Source organism: Mesocricetus auratus, unplaced genomic scaffold (assembly GCF_017639785.1).
Source record: "Mesocricetus auratus isolate SY011 unplaced genomic scaffold, BCM_Maur_2.0 Super-Scaffold_100024, whole genome shotgun sequence".
In the NCBI taxonomy this organism is placed as follows: Eukaryota; Metazoa; Chordata; class Mammalia; order Rodentia; family Cricetidae; genus Mesocricetus; species Mesocricetus auratus.
This window is the reverse complement of record NW_024429205.1, coordinates 17,184,975-17,192,382: the sequence shown is the minus strand read 5'-3', so window position 1 is coordinate 17,192,382 and position 7,408 is coordinate 17,184,975. Positions and strand designations below refer to the sequence as shown.

Sequence of the window (7,408 nt, the reverse complement as noted above, 5' to 3'; positions counted from 1 at the left end):
CTGGTTTCTGCTTTGCAATCCTCTCCGTGTGTGCTGGTCCAAACATGCTCCTGTTGCTATAATCCCTGTGAGATTAAGCACCTTTTACATTGTCAGTCACAAGCAATGATGGGTTCTTAGATTGATTTGTGAAAGGTAAATAATGAATAGATGGAGAAGCTGGTATTTTAAGGAAGGTATGCTTTAAATTTTTTCCTTTCTTCTCCTTTTTGTTTTATATTTACTTATATGGTGTGTGTGTGTGTACCACAATGTGCATGTGAAGGTCAGAAGATGTCTTGCAGACACTGGTTCTCTTCTCTGCCCCGTGAGTCCCAGGAATTGAACTCAGGTGGTCAGACTTGCCAGCAAGTGCCTTTAGCTGCTGAGCCATCTTGCGGCCCAGTCATGTTTTCTTCTGTGTAGTGCAGCATCATGTTTCTCCAATGCATCTGCATCCAGAGCACAAAGAGACAAGCACATCAAAAGACTTGCCTTCAAAACTGAAAACTTTCCCATCTGCCACCTCTCCTATGCTGTCGGTGTGTGTTTTCCTGCATCTTCTGTTTCCCTTGGGCTGTAGCAGGGGAATCTACCTTTTTGAAAGAGTTCTGCTTGCCTACACGTGTCACGTGTGCTTCTCTCAACATAAGAACTTGGTGTGTGTTCTGTTCACAAGTGGTAAGGCACGAGCCCTCCTTCATCTTAAGCTACCTTATAAATCTGCCTTTGTAGAAATAGTTGCTCAAGCAAATTGGCTTTGGTTCCTGGACCCTGATAAGCAGGACATTCCCTCTTTATTGTTTTAGAGGGGAGATGAGCTCAGAGATTTCAGGAGAAAAAGGCCTTGGACCCAATTTTGTGCCTGACCAGTTTCCCTGGACGCCACGCTATGTTACCAAGCAGATGGCTGTGTCATGTACTTGCAAAGACTGTGGGCATACTGCATAGTCCCTTTGTCCCAACAACTCTGGAGGTTCCACTAGCAATTTTATGCAAGATGACAGGAAGAGAGGTTGGGAAGGCCACAGTAGGAACAGCTGGGTGGACAGTCAACTATATTTAATAATCAGATATCTTTTTGTTAAAAAACAAAAGAAACTAACAAATAAAAACCCTGAGTATCTGGTATTTGTTTTAAACACCTATCATGAAGTTAATACTTCGTGTAAGCTTTTGATGATTGCAACATAAAAGTTTTCAGAGCCCTTCTCTCTTTAGGATGTTATTAAATTTAGTCTTTCCAGTGGGGAAAAGGGACGAATCAGTCAGGCGAAATACTCTTAGGACAATCACTGTGTCCATTCAGTGTTCTGTTCTCTATGCCAACAAAATCTCCCAAGAATACCACAGGAAAAAAAAAGTTCCGAGGATTACTGTCAGATTAGCTTGTTTGCCCCCTGCCTCCACAGCCCTTCTGACACAGACAATAAAGACAAGCACAATGGATTATACTAATGAGTTTGCTTAGCAAGGAGCAGCATTGGCCATGTGGTTGCAATGTGCAGTTGGCGGGATTCATCTCCCTGTCTCACTTCCCAGTTCCCTCTCCTCTGAGTCTATCATCAGATGGACGCGCCATCCAGGTCATGAGTGGGTGCATTTTGCCCTCACCGCTCTGCTTGCCCCTCAGAGATGGCTTTTTGGTTATATTTCCTTATCTTTCACACCCATGGACACTGTGGTAGGCAGACACTAAGATGACTCTCACAGTCCTCTGTTCGTGTGTCTCCCCATGGCTCGACTCTCCCCATGAAAATATGGGATGCCACCCCTGTGATTATGTTATCATATGGGAGATTCCTTTTGGCTAGCAGATTCTCAGCTGATCTCTTTGCTGTTTTGATGGAGTAAATGATCATGTTGGAAACCCACGTGGGCTTTTAGTTACTAAGGGCAGCTTCAAACTGTTAGTCAGTGAGAAGCTGGGGTCTCAGGCACAGGGAGACAATTCTTCACACAGCATGCATGAGCTTGGAAACAGATCCTTCTCCAGTCTGGCTTTTGGCTAGGGACATACCTTGATCAACCATTTCTTGTAATACCACACAGAAGGCCCTCCCAGCTGTGTGCTCAGAGTCTGGACTCTCAGAAACGACGCGTTAATAAGTGTGGTGTGTAAAGCCCCTAAATTTGTGAAAATCTTCTCTGCAGTAGTAGAAAGAGGCACGTTGAAGCAAGCAGGAGTCCCTGGCCCTCTACTTCTTGGAAAGGAGTTCGTGTTTGTTTTCTTCCTTACGAAGTTCTCCTGCAGGTCACTGTGAAAATGAAAACCTGGATGTTTTACCAGAGAGTCCAAGTTTATGACTATTTCTATCTGTGCCAGTAAGCTGACCATCTCTTCTGAATTCTGGACCTAAATGCAAACTGAGAGATCTTTACTTGGAGGTTCCACCCGGTAGATTAAAATGTGTTCAGATCAACTTCTCATCTTTCCAAATCTGTCACATCACCATTGCTTTTTATATAAGGTCATGACACACCACCTAAGAGTATGTATCCTTGCCTTGCCATTCCCCAAGACCAACTGTTCCCTGGACCCTTAAATTGATCTCACATTTCAGATCTCATGCCAGGAAGGGAAAGATGCGACAAAGGCTTTGCAAAGTATCTCCTTGCTCATCTCTGTGACTTTCATTGTGGCCTGCAGGCCTGTAGAGTCTTTTATCTGAGAGATAAGGAAGCTGTAAGTATTTAGGCCAGCGTGACACACAAGTGAGCTGCTGAGGTGCTGGTCCTGAGAGTGGCATTTGTTCCACCAGAAGAAAGAGAAACACTTGCTGCAGACCTGTGTCCCCAGCCTGTCCCCATCTGTTAACCCTGTGCCATCAGAGTTCCTGAGCAGTCATCTCCAGACTTCTCCATTGAGCTGCCTTCATTTGGCACTCAAAGCTTCATTGTAGAACCAAGATTTTCACAACTGTGCAAACCTCCTACGATTGCTTTTGATGATTCCCGGGTTGAAACACCCCTCCATGTGTGTATTTTATGTCGGAGCCGCAGCTTGGCAAGCACTGACTTTTCAAATGTGTGTAATGAAAGGTGGTGCCATTTCTTCAGGTAACCAGTCAGGAAGGCAAAAGGGAGCTGTGTGTATGCCTCAGAAAAAGTGAGACAGGGATCTCAGAGAAATGTCATCGGGGAGAAGAGGAATTGAACTCACATAAAAATGCTAAGAGACTAGGGGGAAACGACAAAGCAGGAAACCAGGAGGCACGGCGATGGGCAGATCATGCTGTACAAAGCAGTGTTTGGAAAGGTAGGAGGGCGGGCGAAAGGTGCATAAGGATGAGGAGTGAAGCTGCCAGGAGCAAGGTGTTTGCCCTGCTTAGGCGCTGTCAGTTCTCCCGCGGCTGACAAAAAGCACTCCCCATCGGCTCCCAAATTGTCTAGCAGGCAAGGATGATAGAACAGGCCCAACTGCACAAATTGCATTGCCATCCCAGTGCCAGTAGAAGCTGAGTAGTTGCTTGAAAGTACTGCAGAGATCCCGGCATTGAGTCCAGAGACTAAAATTCCCCATGGAGACATGTGAAAAGTAGAGCCAGTTTACGTAGTAAGCCACATGCTCCACGATACTTTATGGTAAGATCTGCAGCACGTGTAAATCCAGCCCTTACAATAGATTTCATGTGGGTTATGGGGACACACCCAAATGAAACTCCTGGAGGCAGTCCCAGAGGAGGAAAAGATGACACAATGCAGTCCCACGGTTGTCTGACAGCTTGCTTGGCTGCAAGGGGAGAATTTGGTCTCTGGAGAGAAGACACAGCTGTAATCTCTCCATTGACACAGTGGGCAGTTTTGTGTTTTAATAGAGCTGGCATGTCACCTTCGGGAGATGGTCACTGAAGCTGGGTGTCAGAACAATAGCCATTGGGAACAACTGGTCTGATGAGCATGGTCCTGAGTGCTAGATGCCAGAACTGAGTTCATTGCCAGAACATGCAGATTCTTCTCAACATTGTAGACAAAAAGACCATTAAAGCTCTTTGAAGGTATTTATGTAAATATACTCCATATGTGTGCAGCTTAGTCTTAACTTTTTGAATGGCCAAATGGCATTTAGTTTTCTATGTGATTTATGGCAACAGGCAAAATTTCTTAATTTCTAGATATTTAAAAAATTTCTAATTATTTGTTGTTTACTTTTTTTCATTTAAACAGCTATCCTCAAACAATAACAAACATTCCTTTTAATTATTTGTAGTTAACGATTGCTGTATTCCTTTCATATTTTTAAAACTAGCACACCATCTCCTTTGACTTTTTGATATGAACAAAAGGTTTTCCATTGACATTGAATTATCTGTATTTTTTATGTATCCCCCACTTATCTCCAGGGCTCTATCTTTTTCCTTCGCATAATTCAAGTTGCTATTACTTTATTTGAGCATCACAAGGTCAGATTCCTTCATGGACCTAAGCAGCTACTGTACAAGAACAGACAGCTGTGGGCTGGGTAAGGGAAGGACCTTTGGTTCTGCGACAAGGAGGAAAAAGCAACAGGTCAGAGAGTGTACTTGGACCCGGGACTTCCTGAGCGCCATCACTTTCTCATACGCAGGTGACGTAGGGAAGATGGAGAGGTACACAAGAAAGGGCCGAACAAGCCAGCAGCAGCAGTGAGGGAGGGCTGAGACACTGAAGGATGAATCACAGGAACTGATGGAGGACCATTCTGGCCAGAGCAGCGTTACAGGTACTTGCATTTGTGACTATGCTCCAGCACCCCTGAGTCACCTGGTGCTGGTGTCTATACCAAGGTCAGGAGTGAAATTCATTGTTAAGTCATGTGTCATCCCTCCACCATCACCTTTGAGACACAGTGCCATGCAGGTAATCTAAGCTTTCCTCATATTTGCTATGTAGCCAAGGATTCTCTTAAATTCCTGTTCCTTCTACTCTCAAACTGTGCTTATAGGTATGTGCCACCAGTGGGGTCCCCTGCCTCCTCCCTCCCTCCCTTCTCCCTCTCCATTCCCTTCTTTCATTTTCTAGTACTTTGTATTGAACCCCAAGGCTTTGGTACTTGCTCTGCAAATGCTTTACCGCTAAACTAATTCCCCAACCAACGACATGCTTTCAGGGAGGGAAGCCAAGGCTTGTGTGGTTCAAGAATCACAGCAGGAGTTCACATGGTCCTCTGATGGATGGCTCAGGTCTCCCTTTCTTTCTTTCTTTTTTTTTTTTTATTAAACTAGTAACCAGTACCATTTGTATAGACTAAATGTCCTTGGGATTCTTTTGAGTGTTCTTGGAAGTGGTGCCCAGAGGGAAGAAATGGGGTATTTTTATGGTGGTGGGATGGGTACCAACATGTATTGAAATTTGAATAGTAAAGGTTCCCCATTAGCTTGTCAGGGCTGTTAGAGCAGACAGAACAGAGCCTCACAGATTGGTTGGCTGAGCAACAGAAATGCTTGTTTTTCCAGGTCTGCAGACTGGAAGTCTGAGGTCAAGGTGCTGGCTGAGTTGGTTTCTTTAGAAACCTCTCTTCTTGGCCTGGAGACAACCTCTGTCTTCTCAGGACGTCCTCACATGTCCTCTTTGCTTGTGTGAAGATTTCCACTAATTATAAAGCAAATTATTGTTGGATGGGCACTTATCCTAAGGCCTGTGCTGCAACAGAATTAACTCTTTAAAGACCCAATCTCCAAATACAGCCACATTCTGGGCCACTAGGAGTTAGGGTTTCAACATAAGAATCTGAGGATGTACAGTACAGCCCTTAACATAGACCTTATTGTTTATTATATATTTTTTAGAAAGGTGAACATGATAATTCACCCAAGTCTGCTTTCACAATGAAATCAGATCTTTTTTTTTTTCCACTTTTCATTTTTGGAGACAAATCATTTTGAGATGATTTTGTTCAGAGTCTGCTAATATCTTAAACTAGTTGCCAAACTCCTTATCTTTTTCTGTGTTCTGTAGCAGGTACTATGGGCCTACACAGCCTTTCCTGAAACCATTAAAAATAAGTGTATTTCAGAATTCAGAACCTTGAGTTGTTAGAGAAGTGGTGAGCATCCTTGCGATTGCCTATCTTGATGAGAGTGTGGGTGTCTGTGACATCAGATATAATAAGGCATATTGATATTTCACAGTAGGATGCATAAAGAGATTTAAACCAAATAAGGACCAGTTTGTGCTTAGCCATTTACATTTGAACATATTCTGCAAGGGTCTCTGGTGCAAAGAATGAGAATTGGGGCTGGAGTGATGGTCCGTGGTTGAGAGCACTTGCCTCTCCTGCAGATGACTTGGATTTAGTTCCCAGCACTCATATGGCAGCTCACACTGGTCCAAGTCCTGTCCCAAGGGATGCAACATCCTATTCAGGCATGCACATGGTATGTATGTGTACACACATGTACAGGCAAACATGCAGGGATCTGTTTGAAAAAGCATAAGGAGCACTCCTTTGGAGATTACCTGGTCTGCTTGGCTCAATCTGCACCTAAAGCATTAAGAACAAGATGACATGTGTAGTCAGATCGTGGATCAGGAAGAAGCCAGGTGTTAAACATGAAAGCAGCCAATACTGAATCTGGAGTAAAAGGAGTTTTCAACAAATTACCTTTCCTTCCTATTGTATCTACCTCTCTCTGAGGGTAACAGCTCAGGGAAAGTAGGTGTTTCCTATAGCAGTTGTCTTCTTAACTTCAATACAACCTGCCAAATGTCCCAGGCAACTAGTGCTAACCCACTGTGTATCCTGAGAGCAAGCCACAGTACAGCCCCTGGCCTCAGTTTCTCCCCCGCTATACTGAAGACATGAAGCTTTGGTCTGCCTCCTAAGATTCCATTTCATTGTGACTTTAAAGCTGGTGGACAAGCTCTGACACACACGCTTCCCTCCTCGCCTGGCTATCAGCTGCCATCTGGCAATTAGCAGCCTCTGAGGCAGCTAATCCCACTCTGAGCTGGATTAGAGCTGAAGTTTAAAACATGGAGATAGGCAGGTGATTTCTGTTTGAGTCTTTTGGTCCTGCTGTCCCTGGCAGCATGCTGAGGAAGAACAGAAAAACTGATTTCTTTCCCTTACCTGGGAGGCAGTCATCCTGAGCGGTATCACGCAGGGCGATGTGCTGGGCTGGAGGAGGCTCCAGGTGAGCCCCCGGGGAGCTTCACCCCAGAGACATGAGCAAAGTTTGCTGGACAAGAGGAGTCTAGAAGAGACTACCTTTAGTGTTATAGCACTGCCCTGGCAGGGACAATGAGAAGCCTCGGGCAGAGAGGCCTGGATTGTTTTGAACCAGGAGTTCCAGATGCCATAAAGGGACTTGGGGTGGCAGCTGACAAGCCCCTTGGCTCCTCTGGGGTGCCCTCTCATTAGGCAACACAGTCAGAAACCAAGCCCATGTGTTTGTTCATAGCCCGAGGAGATAATTAACTTATATCCACAGAGGGCCTTGATTACATT

At 44.7% G+C, this 7,408-nt stretch overlaps 1 long non-coding RNA gene across 1 annotated transcript; it reads right to left on the bottom strand.

Moving 5' to 3' along the window:
- Positions 1–235: 235 nt before the first annotated feature.
- LOC110342626 lies at positions 236–7,189 on the bottom strand. Its single transcript, XR_002384753.2, has 3 exons — positions 7,031–7,189; positions 6,418–6,442; positions 236–431 (listed from the first exon to the last, which is right to left on the bottom strand). It is a non-coding gene; the product is annotated as an uncharacterized LOC110342626 (long non-coding RNA).
- Between the last annotated feature and the right edge of the window lie 219 nt (positions 7,190–7,408).